Genomic DNA, 20,230 nt, shown 5'->3' with positions numbered 1-20,230 from the left:
CGAACAAAGCGGTACAAAAGGGGGTGGCGATGGACGGAGCATCAGAACCAATCAAACACTCACACCCAGTCAACAGATCTGGGTTTGATCCATCACCGTTCTTTAGCCCACTCTGCCACCCCAGTTCAGACATGCCCATATGCAAATCAGTCTGACCCTGTGCCTCATGGGAACGGTCCAGCCCGAACTGCCAAGCCATACCTTCCCTGGACCGGAAACAAGCTTCCTAGGACCGGTTTCTGGCATTTCAGCCGTCTTCAGCCAGGCTTGCTTGAATCCAGTGGCAAAGTGAGCAAGGGACTCACGTCTGAGCATACCCTGCCAACTTATGGCGAACAAAGCGGTACAAAAGGGGGTGGTGATGGACGGTGCATCCGAACCAATCAAACACTCACACCCAGTCAACAGATCTGCAGGGGGACGCGAGTGGTGGCACTCCAAGTGTGCATGACATTTTGACCGGCCCTCTAGGGTTGCCCAAAACAGTCATGCGCTCTTGCCATGGTCTCCAACCAGGCTGCATTACAGCCTGGGTGGAGAACATGCCCCAGGCTCCCAACCTTGGTCTGAGCGCTGAACTAAGGCGCTCAAACCAATCACAGCGCTGCATTGCAGGGTTGTGATTGGTCAGGGGAGCTTGGGAGCCCGGGTGCTTCCTGCTGCTGGACTCCATACTGAAAGAAGACAAGAAGATGAAGAGGATCGGAGGAGAGTCGGCGGCAACACCAGCCGTAGCCAGGTAAGTGTATTTTTTAATTTTATCTTTTTAAGTAACAAAAAGGTATTCACAAGCAACAGCGCACGCACGGTCATAGGCAAGACCTAAAGATCAGAAGCCACACTCTGAGCCAATGGTTTGAAACGTTGACCTATGTTTTCAAATCTCAGTTCAGTGAGACAGCTTGCTTGCAATATGCTAGGGTCAGAAACACCCATGGGATTGGGTCCTTTACTGACACAAGATGTGGAGGGCTCTCTATTCTGCAGAAGCTTCTTACGTCAAAGCAGGAAGTGCCTGCTATATGACAACAAAGAGGCAACTGGTCATGCAAAATGTTGCTACCCCACAATCACACAGCGTAAAATGTTCCGGCACTCTAACCAGGTAAAGGAATGTATGGGGTATTTAACTCTCTCCTTTCTCTTCTTGTCATCTTTACACCACTGAGAATACCATGACACTAATTTCTCGGGCAGTCTCAAATTTGGACCTGTGGGGGATGGCTAAAGTGGACAAAAATACCTCGCAATGGCCAGTGTTGGGGCTAAGAGATCAACCTCTGGGAAGCTCCCAACAAGCATGGACATTTGCTGGACTCTGGACTGGTACTCCAGCTAAATGAAATAAAGCGTAAAGCTGCAGACTACACAAGATCTTCTCAGTTAGCATGCAAAGGAAGAATAGGGAGATGGGGCTGGTTGTTAAGTCCACATCCAAAATCTGTCTTTGTTCACAAAGAGGGAATGTCATAGGACATAGCCACCAGCAACCAACGCCTCTCCCCCACCGAGGTGTTGAACAATCGGATGCTAGTCCATTCCACTTCTTTTGGTGGACTGCAAGCTGGCGGGGAACAGTCCATGTAAACCAATTTTATATGTTGTTGGAAGCAAAGCACAACAAACATGTAAAACAGTTTATTATTACAGTTCTAGGAGACATGCTGAAGTTAGCCTATGAATCAAGAAACCCAACAAGAAGCATGTGGAAGACATGTTTCTCAATGCAAGTATATTTTGGTGTATGTTCCTACTCTCATTCACCCTCATCCCATATAACACTTAGGCATATCACAAAAATACTCCCATTGAAGGCTCCATGCTCCTTTCATTCACTAGTCACCCAGCTTACCTTGTCCTAAGGCGGTGTGACCCCCTATTCCTCATCACACAGCCATCACATTCGTCGTCACTTCCTACGTCATATGCGCACTTGCACCCATGTCACTCTCCATCACTGGTAAGGCTGTGTTGCCTCACTCATACATATGCCACCTTCACTTGCATGTAAAGCTTGGTGTGCTCTTTTTCCACTCACACCTGATGAAGCCATTGTCTATTTCCTCTGGGATCTTTGTTTGAAGAGCTGTGCACAATCCAGTATTTGCTGACGACTTCCTCATCAAAGTTCTTGGTACTTGAACATGGAGAAAACCATCAAACAGGAAACACTCCTCCATACACTCAAACTCAGAGTGCACGTTCAAGCACCCACTCCCAGTCAACTTACTACACCACAAAAGCACCTGACCTTAATTTTCATCTCTATCACCAGTTATAGTTTATGCCTTGCTCACCAATCACCTCTCCACCCTCAGGGGAGGCCCATTATCCATATATTGATTAACATCCTGCTCAGCTACTCTCCGTATCCCACACCAATTCCATTAAACAAACAGTAATTCTCACTGGCTCTGTTCACTCCTTCCGGGATCAACTGAACCATGATAAGGACACCCTGCTCAACGTCATCTCCCACCCCTCACAAAACATAACCAAACTGCTAGACAAAGTTTGAGATGGACATCGTTTCACATACATCATTGGCCTAATTCAGATTGTTTCAAATGAGGTGAATGTGCTACTAAACAAACACTCTTGTTTAGGCCTAGGGCCATTTTAACGCTGTTTATTGCTGTTTAAAGTTACAGGGGATTCCTGGCTAGACGACAGGGAATCATTCAAGCATGTGAATTTATGAAAAATCCAATGCCAGAGAAGGTTCCTTTAGGAGATAGTAAGGGTTAACACTGAGAAAGAGGCAGACATAGTGACTAATACACAACCCTAATGTCCAGTAGTTAGGTTAAATAAAATAGGATTGTTAGAATACATGCAAAAGTATTCTAAGGTCTTAACCTTTCGATATGCAAGCTCAAACCAGTCTAATGTGCTTACACAATAAGGGCTATATTTTCCAATAACAAAATCCTTTGGCCAATGTTAGCCTATGGGGTGGTGTTTATGTGTCCTTAAACACACTTTGTGACTGACTGGGTTTACTACAATGTTTGTAACAGTTTTCAACTGACAGGCAGAGGTGAGAGACAATACAAATACTAAGTATCCAGTTTGGATATATCTGTCTGCCCTCTGTAAGGGCTAGGGGTCATGCTGCAAGGCTGGACAACTGGGTGGGTTTGAGACCCTGCTGCGGGGCTTCAATCAAAAAACAGTACAAAAAAATCATCTTTGCCCAAACATCGATCACCCATACAAAGCATTGGTCCTATCCATGTTGAAGATGATGTTGTCGGGTGCCAAACCAGGTCCCATCAAATGTTTGTGGTTCATTTAACCATCTGATCATGTCAAATGGATAGTCTTCGGGCTCCTTGGACCAGTCAAGGACTAAACCGGTATCACAATCTTTTTAAAGTTGCAAAAAGTTCTTTCAAGTAAGTGGGGTCAAAGCCTATAGTGGATCAACCCCACTACGGAGTCCCTTTAGAATTCCAGGCTTTAAGTGTGCTTATACCTTTAAACTTTTCTGTCCATAGTCCAGTTTTCCAGTGTCATGGGCACCCAGCAGAGCCAAATCCTAATTAGGTCCTGTTGGGAAGTTGAATTTATGGCTAGGGTGTGACTGCACCTTTACGCAGCAATATTTTCAGAATTTGCAAGTTAAAGTTTGTGGTCCAGAATCAGCATGACAAGCTGCAGCCAACCCAACAACCCCAACGGCAGAGAGGAAAACCAAAAAAACCTCAGTCTACCTGAAGTTATAAATACACATACGAGCATGGGGATGGGGCGCACACACACCAAGATGGTTTGCAGGGCAGTATCTTTGCAACTCATCAACCACAGGTGATACTATGTTTTTGGGTAATGAATGTGGCCTGTAAGGCTGCTATGATCACAACACTCATAGCGGGCTGATGCACTGAAGCAAGGAAACACTGCTCATCACTCTGTTGAGCGTGCGGTTCTTCCTGTCTGGCAGGAGTAAGATCGCCTCATCACTGGGCAGTTCATCACATCTTCAGCTCTTGTAATAAGAACAAGAACTGTAGAACCCAAAACTTTTCTTTAACTTTAAAGGAAGGCAGATACCAGAAAGGCCCTAGCACTGGCAATGGTACTCTCTACACAGATGTACAGACCCCCCTTAAAGCCAGAAAAGTTGTGACTACTGGGAGGTCAGTATTTATCCTACTATGGGAGCACAGATGAAGGCTTGAGACATTAAAAGCATAACTATACATTAAGTTCCATACTTTTATCCCAATGTGAGGAAAAGAAGTCTACCTTGGATTAACCATAGCCAGCAAGAAAGCCAAAATCATGGGCAGCATACACCTGGAATCACAAATGACCACCCAACATTCTTCATGCAAAACAGACAAAACAAATCTGCCCTGTGCACAACAGCCTACAGGGGGATGCAGGTAAAGTAATCTGTACCCTCCGAACTACAAACCACGGACATCAGAGCCCGTCACCTTTCACCAAAATAAGAGAGAGCAGTAGCCACCACCTCAGTATGATGAAGGGTACACTCTGGGTGCATGCCCTTTCAGCAGAGCTGTGTTCTACTTCTGAACATCTCTTGTTGGAATATGGAGGCTCACAGGTTATTAATGCAATTGATTCTAAAACAAAAATGTACAGAACAGGAAACGGCAACACAGATTATCAAAGCCATGGAAAGGACTTTTGTCCCAACGCGCCTATTACTGCAAAATTATATCATGTGGATTCTCTTATAAACCATGTACTGATAAGATATTCTTCAAGTTTTTCATCTTAATCTTCACCTCCAGGCTAAAATCCAGACTGTCTCATGCACTACCGGAATGCCCATTGCTCCCTCACAGCAAACTCTTACAAAACTAAGACTATGGATTTCCCTCATCCACTGCACCTACAAGGCAGAGATGGGAAGGAAAATATGTTATTAACAAATCTGTAAATGACAGATCAGGGACAGTATACACATAACAGCTACACTTCCTCCCTACTATTAACCCCTTTTCATCCATACCAACTAGGAGCAGGAATAAATTAATCGCTCACTAGCTAGGTATTTTGAGAATCACCATCACCACTCCCCCATACACTGCACTACACATTTTTTCACAAAAAGTGCTCTTACGTAGTTCCGCAAGTTGCAACACGCCCTAGACAGTAGCTGTCTGGGATGGCCCCAATGATGAAGCATGTCACATAGGGGCAACCCTTGGTGAGTGAGGGGACCCAAGAAGAGAATTTTCTCTTCTTAGATTCGGGGCGTTGTTTCGCACATTTAGCAGAAACCCTTCCCTTTGGTTAGGTTCTCTGATCTGTCATTTACAGATTTGTTAATAACATATTTTCCTTCCCCATCTCTGCCTTGTAGGTGCAGTGGATGAGGGAAATCCATACTCTTAGTTTTGTAAGAGTTTGCTGTGAGGGAGCAATGGGCATTCCGGTAGTACAGATTTGTTAATAACTATACACAGTCTGGAGGATGAACCTAACGTCTACCTACATCTCACCCCTTTTTTGTTTATGAAGGAAAATATGTAACAACATATGCATAATTCAACACCTCTACTTTCAACAGGTCAGGACGGTGCTCAGCTCCGGTCACTACATTACCCTTGTTGTTGGGCTCTGCTATCCTAAGAAGTGGCAGGTGCTGTGGGACAGATTTTCCTATATCAACTGTGCTACTCGAAGAGGAAAAGAGGTAGTGTTTGGACCTGAACCATGAAGCGAGGTTATGTTTTGACATAGTTTAGGCCTTTTTTTGACAGGTTTATACTTCATGCCAGTTCATGATCTTTTGAGCCGGTACGCTAGTTCAGGTATGGGTGAAATTCCACCAAGAGCACAAAACTCAGAGGAACAGATTCATATACAAAATGCCAAAATTGTTCCACAAGCAACATTTCTATGAAGGCATATTTCGAAAATTTCGCATTTCAGCTATGGAAAATGCCCACCGTTAGCTCAGACATCGACTAGGAAGGGTTGGTTTGATTCTAAAGTAAAGCAATAATTGTAGATGTACATAGGGTCAGCAGCAGGGCGCTGCTAGTTTGCCTCCTAAAGCAACCACTAACTCTTTTCTTAAGGGAGTGAGTACCAAAATATTATTTAGCCTAGGGAGGCAAATACTCCTCCACTTCTCTTGGTGAGGTGAGATAGTGTTCTGAGCTAGTCTGTGCAGTTCCCAGGAAGCTTTTTTACCCTCTGTGCGAGGACAGGAATGACTTGCGCACACATTGAAATCATGTTTTTTAATCTCTGTGCTTAGTCAAAGCCTCCAAGGCGATTGGATGCAGGCTAGTTAAACTCACAGGTCCTTGAAAGATGGAGCCTGACAAGCTAGCAGCAAAGAGGAAAGTCTGCTGCATCCACCAGAGTACTTCAGAAATTCACCACCACAGCAAGACTGTCACTCGCCAAGTACATCACAAACTTGCCATCCAAATCTGGTAATACAACACCGCCTCCCTACGTTTATGCAGCAGCTTTGCTGGGATCCTCAGTTTATTGTATCCCTTTAATGATCTGCAAGGCGTCACAGCCTCATGGAGATTTCCCGAGAAAGGAGGTGCCATGTAGTTACCACCAACACATGCAGGATGTAGAAGCTGGAGACTTTATTCAGACTGGAGCGAATTGTGTTCCAAAAGGCTGGCTACACACCAGCCACCAGATGGAGACTGTCAGCTCAGAGAAGATACATAGAAAGAATACTGAATGTTCCATAGCATCCTAAAGCTGTATCTTGGCACTCAACAAGTAACCAACCAACGAAACCACATTTTCACCGTCCACCCTTACTGTGATATTATGGCTGGAGGAAATGACAAGTGTTGGCCACCAAGGTTGGTCTTCAGGACTGGCTTCAAAGCTACAAGGACCTTTTCTTCCTAGAAAACAGAAGGAAAAAGAAGGGAGTTAGCAACAGAAGGGCGTGGTTAAGATAGTGTACAGAATGTGACACATGCTGCGAATGCCGCTTCAGAACACTCGAGTTATACTAATAGACAAACGCTGTCCTTGATTGAGGTGCATCACCGTCAGAGGGCCATCAATTTCATAGGCTCCAGTACGGTTTCTAGGTTTACAAGTAAGCTAGATCTTCACCACCTCTTTGCAACTCGGCGTGTGCAAAGTTTCTTTTCGGTCAGCAAAGTTTTCAGAGTTTCAGATTTCACCATTCACAAAGTTTCATAGTTAAATTTGTCCGTGTAAAGTTATACTGCATGTTGTAATAATTTCACTCTAATTTAACTAGAAGTTTTTCATGCACAATGGCAAACGTATTAAGACCTTTTGTCTGCAAAGATGCTTTTCGTAGCAAAAAAATGTCACAACAAAAATGACTTTCGATCTGAAGTATACCTCGACAACCTTCACAAAGTTGACAAGGTTTCCACCACACTTCACACAGGTTGCTAAAAATAAATACTGTTTTGCAAGTCCCTACAGGTCAAAAGTGGCTGCAAACCAGGACACCTCATCATGTGGGCCAATTCGCAGTCAACTAAGAAAGGCGCCCTTAGAGCATGGGGCAGTTTTCTCTAGTAAGAAAATACTCAAAGTGCTGAAAGGGTGCGGGATGTTGACCTATTCAGTAGTACGTGGCAAATTCATGAGTATCCACACTCAGATGCAGGGCTGCCAATAATGCAGGTGTAGGGAAGGCGGATACACATGAATGCAGTTTAAAGTGAGCATAGTTGCTTCCCACACATTTGGATCAGGGATGTGGTCTGTGATGTAGGAGATGCAATGACAACTGATGTGCTAAGCTGCACACGAGTCTGTTCGGCATGAAAAGGGAGTGATCAATAATGTTGAATAATCACAAAATGAGACTGCCTCTTTGCCACCCAAAATTTGCCCAACACCGTCAAAACCTGAAAAAACATGGTGCCTAAAAAAAGTAAGCAGGACGCCCCCAAAAGTTGACCATCCCTCATTCTACTGCACACATGTCCCGGATCCACTCATTCAGCCTACAAGGTGACCAGTTACCTACCATTTTGACCTCAATGTGTCCAGGGGTTCACCATACTGCCATACCATAGTTTTGCAAAAGTATGCAACGTTAGCTCAGGATAGAGAAGTGAAAAGAGCTCGTCTATGGGAATAATTAAAAAACAAGAGCCTTTTCCTAGCCCAAGAGGGATCAGTCACATACAGCACTGGAGCAGTTACTACGAGGCTTCTCGCAAGACCCCAGAGCTTGCAGGCAAACAGTTTCATGGCACTGCATCAGGTGGCCATCAAAGTGGGACCAACCACCATTTAAAATTAAAGTATCCTTATTAGCACCTATATCTGGAATGTATTTATTTATATATTTTAAGCACACCATAGAGCATTTTGACAACAAATGCTGTATACAACAATAGTAAATTAATAACGGAGGGCATTAACGGTTTTGGACGAGAAAACAAAAGGAAAAGGATTAGATTGATGGTGGATTTTGAACAACCCAACAGTACATGCCTGTATCATCAATACATAGTTACAGGAAAATTGGTTAATGTGATTTTTGTGTCATGAGGACTTCCTGGAACGAGCTTGTGAACAATAAGAGTTAAAGGACTGAGCCCATTTCGTATGGACCGGAGTTCCAGTGAAGTTGCCCACTCATAGAATGCAGAATAAATAGGTGAAAGGATACAAGTCGGCCAATAAAAAGAATCATAAAGGGGCAATGCTCCAGGGAAGATATAAACACAAGAAGAGGAAGGAAAGCCAATGAATAAGAAGCAAACAAACGAGTGACCATAAAGACACAATGAAACAATGGGTGGGCTGTAAACCCACTGTGAGTTCACATTAAGTCATTCACAACCAGTCAGCTTGTGCGGTCTAGTAGGTGAGCCCTAAAAACAGACAATGGAACAAGACTTTGGCAGGAGATGTGAAACATGGCTTAAAGCTCATTGTTGAATGTAGGTTTCATAAAACGTTTATGCACAATAGCAATTAGTATTGCTACCCTCTTTTGAAGTACTCAGAATCTTATAAATAGTGGCACTGAGGATCAACCTTCACCCAAGAGGGGAAAAACTACCTTCTCCTTTCCTTTTTGTGGATGAAGCAGTCCTCTCCAACTTGCTCTGCCTTGGACCTCTGAAGAGCTAAACCGACCGTTCATATAATCGCTGCGGCTCATCAAAAGTAGAGATCAGCTTCAATTTGCACAATGTCTGCCTGAGGGACTAGGGGATTCGGATGACACTGCAAGGTGACAAATAGCTCTCAGCAGAAGACAATTAAAAGCTTGGCCAATGCCAATTTGCCTCTCAAAGTGGGTCTAATATTATTTAGGCGATACTTATGTCCACCTTTAAAGGGGAAACAATGCTTAATGGTTGAATCCAAATCTGGTATTTGTAAAGTGCAAACTATTCACTCCTAAGGGTCACAAGGCGCTGGGGGCCGCCGGGCAGATTAATTGAGCTATTGCCCACAGTCACATAGTGCTGAGCTGAGCTGCCACCCGCGACTGAACCGTGAGACCTGCGCTCCGGAGTCAGCTGCCCTGGCTGCTGCGCCACACCTCTCCCCTATACTGTTGCCTGCTGATGGCAGGGGAACAGCAAGTTCAACTGTGGTTATACCACCTCCTCAACTCTGCCACCACGCATGGAAGTGACACTCAATTCATGTCCTCCACATGGAAGCAGAAAGACGAATGGGGTATCGAAATAACACATGCCTGCCAAACCTCACTCTGTTCCTCTAGGGGGACATTTTATCTGTGGATAAAAGAAGCACTCTCCCAATCAGCTGCACTATCCCCAGGGAAAAACACTTGACTAAAACAACTGCCAGGAAAAAAATAGATAATTACTTTTGGAACTAATTGCTCTGGAACACTTTCTCTCCTTCGGGCACCATGCTGGGAGAAAGGATTGTTCTGCTGCCAAAATTCCAGTGTACTGTAGGATATCAGCAACAGGTGAATGCCAGATTGATTGGAAAACTTACAGAGCACGCAGATACCCTTTGGTGCACTGGCACTGAATGCAAGCTCCATTCCAGACACAGACCTAAAAGCATAAAGAGATGGTTCTTCAGCTGTGCCTGAAAGTTCAGAAGATTAGACTCCAGATGTAGAGTAAGAGCATTCGAGAGGATGGCCCCTTTAGAAGAGAAGAGCAGAAATGAGGTTTCCCTAGCAGGGGCAAAGAGTGATGCAATACACAAACCCACTCTGCAAACACAGGAGTCCCCAGGCGTTAACAGCACAGTGGAAAGACAATACGGACACTGAAAATGCAATTCTTTTGTCGAAGGGAACCCAGTGACTCTGTCAAGGTGAGAAGCGACAGAGTTGCGGTGATGGATACAGAGTAACAGCCAAGCAGTGGTGTACGGTCTTATCTGAAATAAGGCTACAAGGACCTAAGGAAGATTTAAATAAAGAACATTTCCATTGGCCACTCATAAAAGACTGCAGCCTGGATGATCATAGGCCTACCTTCAAAATGAAGAAAAGTGAAACTTATTCTCAAACTTTTGAGCAAGATTAACAGGCAGAAGTTATTTTGTTGATAAAAAAACAAATACACAGATTTAGCCAGATTCACACCAAGATTGTGCAGCTGGGATCAAGGTCTGGAAAGAGGGCCCGGCATCAGATATCCCTAACTCTGAAGGTCAGGAAGAGAGAGGGTGGACCTTCCAGAATAAGAACATATGTATGATATATCAAAGTTGGGCTTCAGGGTGTTTTCAAAGACTCAGCTGCTACAGATACACAGTTGTGAAAAGTAGAAATAGCCAGCTGAGGTGCAATCAAGCCGGATGTGGAGCTGGATTTCATCAACGTATGCAAAAGTGAACCCAAAGGCAATGATTTGGGCTGCAGAGCAGCCACAAAAGTATTGAAGAGCGTGTGTGTCTGTGTGAGGATCCCGGAGGGGCAACGAAAGCTTCATAGAGGAATCGGAACGGAGAAAGATACCTGGACTTTGTTTAACAGAAAATAGGTGATTCAGTCCAGAGCCTTGGATTATCAACCATGGCAAGGACCACAGAGATCTAAAAGAGCTAAGAAAATGATACCGCCTCCATCAAAGCCGAGCAGAATGTCATCTGAAGCTGGTATGAGAGGAGTCTCTATCTAATGACAGGGTCTTGGGACTGTGGAAGATTAAAAAAATTGTGATACTTAGAGACTTACAGACTTCTCTATTATTTTGGTGTGAAGCAATAGTATGTAAACCGACCTGATGTTCCCAACGTCTTATAGGACCATCATGTCAAAAAAAAAAATTAAAAAGGGAGCCACAATGTCTTGCTGTAACAAGCAAGCAAATGGACAGTGGCCTATAACCCGGAGCGAGCACTGAAGCAACCTTGGACGCTGGGGTCAGGAGGTCAGTCAAATGTGCGAGGGGGTACTGATGAGGGTAATTGGTTCAAGACACAAACTTTAGGGACAACAGAGTTGGTGATGGATGAACTAGTCGAGGGCAGAATTGGCGAAGACATTCCTGATGTTTAGAAATTTTTCATGAAAAAAAGAACCAAAGTTCACAAAGCAGGAGAGCGGAAGATAGTACTGGCTTGCCATGGAGAGGGTCCTCAAGTTCTTTAGCTAGCTTAGGTGCCAGAAGACCTCACTGCTTCCAGGATTCCTAAATACTGCCCGGTACCAGAGCACGATGTATGAGGATCTCATTGGTCCCAAGCATCCTCTATAACATCAGGTGTCAGACAACGTGTCTTAACTGCTACAACTTTCTTGTGTACTGGTTGGTATCGGCACCTGGTGTGAGGCGATACCACTAATACAGTGCTTCCTGTGAAAGGTACGGTATTATAGTACCAGGAGCTGTATGATCTTACTGCTACCAACCTTCCAGTGTCCTATCGAAAGTCAGTACAAAGAGGTAATATGGCCTCACTGTCTCGACACATGCAAAATGTCCGACAGCGTTATTTCTGCATGGGTTTTCTTTATAGGCCATTAGCCCAATATGCAAGGAATCACTCCTGTTGACTTTACTCTAAAGGCAGCTTGAAAGCATCAGGTGAAAGATGGCTGAGCCGCTGCCAATCTTCTTACGTAGGATCTGAAACCAGAACCCACAGCAAGACAGCCTTGCTGCTTCTAGCTTTGCAGTGCAGGGTCTGAAGCCAGAGCCAGGTGAAAGAGGGCCTTCTTGCTGCTAATCTTCCGGTGTGAGGTGTCGGATCAGAGCCATGTTCATGATGACTTCGCCGATGGTAACCTTTCTATATAATGCTAGCAGCTGAAAGATGGTTCAAGACGGCGCCTACAGTAATCAGCGTTTCCCCCCTTTATTAACGGATGCTGATGTACAGAGGGTGTTGGTCTCCGTGGCTCACAATTCAGAGCCTCTGGGATGAGGAAAGGCGAAGAGAATGAGGCCTTCAGATGCATCTCTCATGGGAGTAAAGTGCAATTCCTGCTAACGTGAAAGTGAGTCAGCTGTGGTGGGAGAAGGGAGGCCATGTGCATGGTAAGGGCGACCACGCTTCCGCAGTGAGGAAAGCGTTCTCAAATTGCCAGAAATCAGATGACTGCACTTCCTGGCCTATGAACCTCATATGTACAGATCTCGCAACTTGTGCAGAATGCAGGCGGAACCACCCGCCTATCCCTCGGTCTGTGGTTCACAGCTGATAACACACTGCAGCAGACCCGCCAACAGCACACACGGTCCTTCAGTGTATGTGCTTCCAGTGCGGCCTAAGCTGTGACACATTCACAAATATGTGAATTCACGTGTTTGTTAAGCTATTGTTTCCACCGTCGCTTTCTACCTCTGCCTTCGCCCAGGGCTGAGCATTGTCCGGGTTTCAATGGGGAAAGTTCAGGCTGTCACTGGAGCGGTGTCCATTGTTGGTCCACAAGGGCTGGAGCCGGGCTAGATTTTCAGGAGATCTTGAATAAGATAAACCTGCATACAAGAAACCTGCACATCATGGACGCAAACTGCAATCTGTCACAGTGTAGAGTATGCCGAGTTCATACCATATCAAGCTCATCTCAGTCTGGGACTCGGGGTTCACCTGAAGGCTTCCGTCCTCCCCAAATCCAACCAACGCCTGCACACCCCTGCCACTTCCAGCAACGGGTCCGAGTCTTAAGTAATTTGTGTTCTTTGTTTCTCCTTGACTGATTGCTGCATTCAGGTGAATATATAATCGATTTTAGGTCTTGCCTACTAATAGCCTTTAGCTGTCTGATGTCAAAAGATCTAATGTGTACAGCACTAATACTTAGAATGGGCTTTGGGTAGTACACTGCTCAGGACTGGTTGTCTTTTTCAATTACTTTCTTCTTAATCGATTACTTTCTTCTTTCCCAAATAATAGCTTCTGTTGTAGCCTTACAATACCTACAGTCTAGGAACTGCTTTCCCCCCTTCTTCTTGCAGAGCTCCATGGGGGTGCATGTCTTTTCATGTTCTCTCCTCCGTGTGCTGTTTTACTCAGTAAATCTCCCCCTCGCTCTCCGTGTAGCTCTTCCCCATGATTCACAGGGAACTTATTGTTTCCCCACTGCTCCGCGTCCAGCACAGCTTTCTTGTTGCTATTATACCCCCTAAAAGTCCTCTCCTCGCCCACATCTACTCTGTTGCTCCCACACCTCTCTCTGTTGCGAGTTACTGTTCCACCGTGATGCAATCTGCTACAGGCCACTTCCCTCTTTATTATGCATTTTTGTGCACCTTTTCTCGTGTTTTTAAATTACAACTCCAAGATGGGTGTTTGCCACAGTGTTGAGACAAATGAGTGTGAACAAGTCCCGCATTGCTGTTGGGGGCATCAGTATCTCGGAGCCCTGCTATACCGGGAGGAGCTGTTCGCTGGAATCGCCGCCGTTGCTAAGGGTGAGAGGGGCCGTGGGACGGACTACAGTTCCCAGGAGCCCGTGCCTGCCTGCCCGCACCTGAGTCGCGGCCCGCCTTCCCGCCCACAAACACTGAAAACTGCTCGCGGAACCCGCTGGCGCGGGTCCCGCATTGCTGTTGGGGGCATCAGTATCTCGGAGCCCTGCTATACCGGGAGGAGCTGTTCGCTGGAATCGCCGCCGTTGCTAAGGGTGAGAGGGGCCGTGGGACGGACTACAGTTCCCAGGAGCCCGTGCCTGCCTGCCCGCACCTGAGTCGCGGCCCGCCTTCCCGCCCATTGGCCCCTGTCCCCCTTTTAATATCACTAGATACCGCTGCGCGGGACGCGCCGCGGGACGCCCAGGACGAAGCCCGGACAAAGGGCGGACAGTCTGTGACAGTCCGGGACAGGAGGGGGAAGGAGGGGGCCGCATACTGGCCTATTGTTTGTAATTAATTTGTTGAATTTGTTGGTGGACTCGACTAGACATTACCGCTATCAGGATTGGTCTATAAGGTGTATGGTGGTATTACGTGATTAATTAATTGGAATAGGCAGTTACACACAGAGAAAGTTATTAGTCTATTGCTTTTTGTGGTGATAGTTGTTGTGAGGATTTGGTACCGGCCTGGCTCAGCCATAATGTCTAAAGCTAAGCCAGCAATTGTGTCCACAACTATGGATAACTATCTGGTCAAGATGGTTGACAAAATCAACCATGAACGTAGGAAGTCTTTAGGACTGTCGGGGTCACAAAGCACGAGTCCCACCCCGTTTAACCGATTGGCCCCCCAGTCTAGTACCAATCAAGATGTTAGTACATCTTCAGATCCAATAGATTGTTCGATTCAGGGTGCTCCAACGGATATTATAAGCGTGGTTAGTGGTACCCCCGGGCCTTCTAATGACCCGGAATCTGGCCAAGCTGCTACATCTGATCCACTAACCCCTAGCTTGACGGCCTCTAGGCGACAAAGATTATTACGCACATGTAGGAATAACAGCAAAACTACCCAGCCTAAACGAGGGGGGAACCGCCCCACCAAGAGACCTGAGCCTTTACTGCCCAATATTCAACGAGATCAATTAGTGTTATTGGACGGTACTAAGATCACTCTAGATAACGAGCAACTTGATTTTCTAATTAATGCTATAGAGGTCAAGTTTGATTTATTGGTTAAACCCCTTTTGACTAAACTTGCTACAATCACAGATGAAGTAGCCAGATTGGGAGGTTTATTGGACTCATTTATTAAGGCTGGTATAGGAGCCAAAACCAATGTTAATGAACAGGGGCCTGTTGAGATACCCTCAATTACTTCTAACTCAGTTCCATCGACGGCTGGGAGTAGAAATTCTAATTTTAGTTCTGGGAATGTTTGTGAAATACCATCAGCTGCTCCCAATACTCCCCCCCCCAGCGGTCGGGTTACATTAAACCACCCTTTAAGTCAGTATCAGGGAAGCCGATGGGTCCCGACGCAAATATTAACAGTTTTAGCAGCCCTCACCCGGATCTGCCACCGACATGTGCACCTTTTGTGGCCGTCTTGACAAACGTTCCCCCTGTTGGAGGGCCCGGTAGTAACCATGGCTATGGTGAATCCCACTCGTCATTAAAGAATAAGACTGTGGATTGGCTTCACCGACAGTGTGGCTTCCCTGTAGCCTTATCAAGGGATATTTTAAGTACCAGAAGAACCAATTGGGTTGGCAAATCTCGTAAGACTTGTGAGGGAGACTGTATTGTCATTAATTTTCGAAACCCACAACTTACCTCCACTGTGTTAATTAAAGCCGCATCTCTCTCTACAAGTGACCAAGGTATCTCTCTACGCCCCCTTGGGTATTTTTATAGAGACCCTGTTACCCAATCTGATGCTGAGTGTCATCGGTGGAGGCCTAGAGACCAGAACCTGGGTACCGGCCCCGCTATCTCCACGTTCAATAGATTCCAGCCCCTGAGTGGGCTTGATTGTAATGACTGACTGGTATCCCCTCTAGCTGATATAGGGAATGAGGATGTTCCCCTGGGAAAGGGGAGGCGTAGTACGGTCCCTGGGGTACCTGATTTTGCGGAGTCAATTAATATTACTGGTATTTGTGTTAGCCATATTGATTCCCCAGTGGATTGTGAACACGAAAGACCAGTCATCGATGATAGGGATTGGACTGCACCTAATAAGCTCACCCTACCAGCTAACTGTGGCCTGTGTTCAATTGCCTGTTGGAATGTTGCGGGACTTTTACATAAGGATGTCTGTTTAGGTTGGTTTGATTTTATTAACCTTTTTAACATAATATGTTTTCAGGAAACCTGGAGTCTGGACCCCATTAATTATAATGGTTTTGTTTCTTACCAACTGCCGGCTGTGGCTTCCAATTCGGGAAGAGCTAAGGGTGGGCTTTTGACATTGATCTCAGTGGAAGTACCACTCACTGTAAAGAAACATGTTTCGATTGGGGCCCATTCCCAGATTCTATGGCTTTGTCAGGAGCCGGATAGAAATATCCTTTAATTAATTTTTATAATAATGTTTTTGATAATACTAGGCAACAGGTAGTGTTTGCTTTAGAGTCTGCTTTGGCAAATATTGTTACGGGAAACAATATTGTTTTCGATTTTATTTGGTTAGGGGATTTTAATACTTCTGCTTGCCCATCTTCCGCACACAGGGTCTGTGGTTTTGTAAACTGTTTGGGGGAGGGCGTCCCTCATTTTCCCCATAATCCCTATGGTGATTCATTAAACAAAATCTTGATGACTTATGACATGGAGATGTTGGGAAATATGAGAGGCGCCTCTGGCAAAATCCTCCCTACTTTTACGGGCCGAAACGCTAACACGGTTATTGATTTTATTTGTATTTCTTCTAACCTTAACCCATGGTGTACAGTCCCTTCGGTAGTTGATAATCTAATTAGTGATCATAACTGCCTGACCATGGAGGCTGTCCTTTGGAAGGCTAAACAAGGCCCTAAACCAAATATAGTTGCCAATATTGAACCACATCGACCCAATGGAACCAGAATCAGGTGGAAGGGGGATAAGGCAGATATCCTGTCCAACTCCATTATTACTAATTGTGTAAATGAAATTGTTGTTATTTTAGAGAGCAGAGAACTGACTGATGTAATCTTGCCCAAGTTTATTAACATTAATCTCAGTATAGAAGCTAAACTTACCAAGCCTCTTAAGGGTAAATTATGCCGGCAAAGGGGGTGGTTCGACCATGCCAGCACCATTGCCCTTAAGGGTCTTAAAGAGGCCCTGGCAGCCAAACAAAGGGATACAATCCTGATTAGGGAGCTTAGAGCTACCTATCGGGCTGCAGTTACTAACAGAAAGGCCGAACTAAGACAAGAGGCATGGGACAAGCTAGATCAGGCTGCTGAAACTTCAGATTCCTCCTTATTCTGGGCAACAGTCAACTGCCCCTTTCTAAAGAACGAGGAGATGCCTGTACTGACGGCAAACGTCAGTGCGGAAAGTTGGGTCTCTCACTTTTCCTTGATCTTTGATTCGGCTAAACCTTTGGATGTAGGGGGAGGGGATTGGCCAACCATTCCCTTAGATATATCCTCTTCCGAGGTTCAGGATTGCATCTCTGCTAGTAAAGGAGGGAAGGCCCAGGGGCCTGATGGGGTGCCCATAGATGTCTATAAAAAAGAACCAGAGATATGGGGCCCGTTATTAACCAAAGTATTTAACGCAGCTGTTTGTCACAGTGACCCGCATACCTGGGAGGAATCTATTATCATCCCTATTTATAAGAAGGGGGAGAGGAAGGATGCTAAGAATTACCGTCCAATCTCCCTTCTAGATTCCTCCGTGAAAATTATGAGCCAGGTGCTTCTTGTCAGATTAGAAGAATGGGCCGAATCGAATAACATTTTGGCAAACTCCCAATTCGGTTTTAGGAAGGGACGAGGGACAGAAGAACAGTGTCTCAACCTAGAACTACTTATAGGGAAATATACTAAGGCCAAGAAAGGTTCCCTTTTTCTCTGCTTTGCAGATTTAAGCAGTGCCTTCGATATGGTAAACCATAAGAACCTATGGGAGAAATACTTGAAATGGGGGCACCGGAGGGCATTGTTTATTTCCTGGCCAGGTTATATGCTAATCTTAGCTCAAGTGTTCGATATGGCCCTGGTGGGGAGTGCACCCCAAAGTTTCCTATTAGGCGCGGTATCAGACAGGGGTGTGTGCTCGCCCCCCTACTTTTCACACTTTTTATTAATGAGGTCGACTCTGCTTTAAAGACTGTTGTGGCAGACGCACCAAAAATCCTTGATTTTCACGTCCCAGTTTTACTTTATGCGGACGATGCCGTTCTTCTTTCTAGGACCCCTATCGGCTTACAACGCCTAATGGACAGGTTCTCTCTGTTCATTAAGGAAAGGAAGCGGATGATTATTAAATCAAAAACCTTAGTTATGGAATGTGGTAAGGGCCGTAAAAAACGCATTCCTATTTTATTGAAGGGCATAAGGTCCAAACGGTAGACACTTTTAACTACCTAGGCATTACCTTTTCCAAGACAGGTAGCTGGTCCAGTGAAATCACCCATGTTAGGGCTAGAATGGCGAAATGTGCCCACGGGGTGTTTACGTTCGCTTCTAAAATTGGGGATAGGCGGCTTAGAGATATGTTGAAAATCTACCAGATGAGGTGTCTTTCAATTGCTCTTTATGGAGCGGGTGTTTGGGGGCACGTTTTGACCGGGAGTCTACAAGTGGAGGAAAATCTCTTCCTAAAAAGATTATTATGTTTACCCATTTCAGCTTCTACGGATTTGGTGCACAGGGAGTTTGGAATCCAACACCTCTCAGATTCTGTCGCCCTTAGACCACTTCTGTTGTGGCGTGCAATTTGGGTAAAGGAAGAGACCTCCTTAAACAGAGCCATCATTAAGGATTGTTTTACTATTGATAACCATCTAAAGATTCCATGGGTTAATTTTGTCACGAGTAGTTTTTTTGAGATTTATGGTCTTAACTTATTTGAGGAGTTATGCTGCCTCTAGTTTGACCAAAAGTGAGATGAAATCTGTTTTTATGATCCAAAAGTCTGAGCGACGTGAGAGGGCCAGTAGGAATCTAACTACTTGTATGCTCTACGGAAGTTATTGTGATTTAATAGGTTACCAACCGTATTTGAGCTTTGTAACCAGACCCTCCCATCGGTTCGTTCTGACTAGACTACGTTTTGGGATTGTCCACCATTCGGTGGCGTTCCCAAGTATCAAAAAACACCCGATTGGTCCTTGCCCCTGTGATAACACTACCGCACAAAGCACCATGCACTTTTTATTGTTCTGCCCACTTTACGGCAATTTTCGCTTAGCTTTTTTAAAACCTGTTTTTAAGAAATATGGAGTCAGGACAGTTAAAGACACTATGAAATTGTTATTCAACCCCCCACCTGATGTCTGCTTTTTTACTGCTACATTTCTTCTCCAAGCCATTAAGGCAAGGCCTAGTATTATTTTTTAATTGTTATTCAACTGTATTTTAATCGCTTGTTTTTAGGGTTCATCATTCTTGTTTGTATTCAAATGGTGTTTTACAATGTAATGTATGTGCTTTTATGGACTATGTGTTAAGCTCCGAATAAAGCTTTATGAAATGTAATGAAATGAGTGTGAACAAGTTCTCACACTGCAGCGAGCATTTTGGCTTTTGTGCCAATAGTGTTTAGCATCAGAAACAAACAAAACTAAAGATTCAGTTAACATCTTTAAAAGGTGAAACGGCTGGCTTTGTCAATGCTTGCTGGTATACCTTCAGTATCTATAGAAACTGATGCTTAAACAGGAGACCAAAAAAACGAATCGGACCAAGGATGCTAAGCAGGAGCAAAGTGCTATGTTATTGTTGACAAGAATTACTTCTGGCCATCCCAGTAGTCACTTAGCCCATAATGGCCTGCTGGCCAGGTTTCTGGTGGGTCAGCTCTGAGAGGCAGTTAAAAACAAACAGGCCAAGGGTTTGGGTCGACATGTTCCAAAGGGTGACCAGCACAGAATTATAATACACCATAGCATTACGCAAGATATACCTGGAATACAGATATCTCCTGCTTCCCCCCCCCCAATTACCTCTGGATGCAGTATGAACAACTCAAGTGTGGACTCCTTAGCATGCCTTGTAAGGGCTCCCCCATGAAGCTCTGCGCGGGCAGTGCCAGATAGGTCTGCACGGGCTGCGCCAGGAGGCTGCGCGGGCAGCTGGAGTAAGGTAGTTGAGCAGCTCAGCATTGAGCGCTCCATAAAGAGTCATTCGGGTGCTAAGAATAAGCAGCTCCACTGTGAGCCACTCGGCGGCCCCGCGTGGACAGCTCCAGAAAAAGCTTGTCATGGTGCTCAGCACCGACTGCTCCACAACGAGTTGTTTA

At 45.2% G+C, this 20,230-nt stretch overlaps 1 protein-coding gene across 2 annotated transcripts in view; it reads right to left on the bottom strand.

Moving 5' to 3' along the window:
- DNAJC5 (DnaJ heat shock protein family (Hsp40) member C5) overlaps window positions 1–20,230 on the bottom strand; it is a 234,187-nt gene that overhangs the window by 101,125 nt on the left and 112,832 nt on the right. For both annotated transcript variants that reach the window (XM_085619651.1, XM_085619650.1), the window contains one exon: window positions 6,778–6,866. The gene's annotated coding sequence lies outside the window, so the exon portion shown is untranslated. The remainder of the gene's footprint in view (window positions 1–6,777; window positions 6,867–20,230) is intronic.

Source organism: Triturus cristatus, chromosome 7 (genome assembly GCF_964204655.1).
Source record: "Triturus cristatus chromosome 7, aTriCri1.1, whole genome shotgun sequence".
Lineage (NCBI taxonomy): Eukaryota > Metazoa > Chordata > Amphibia > Caudata > Salamandridae > Triturus > Triturus cristatus.
Note: the sequence above shows the minus strand (reverse complement) of the source record. Positions and strands in the feature narration are given on the sequence as shown.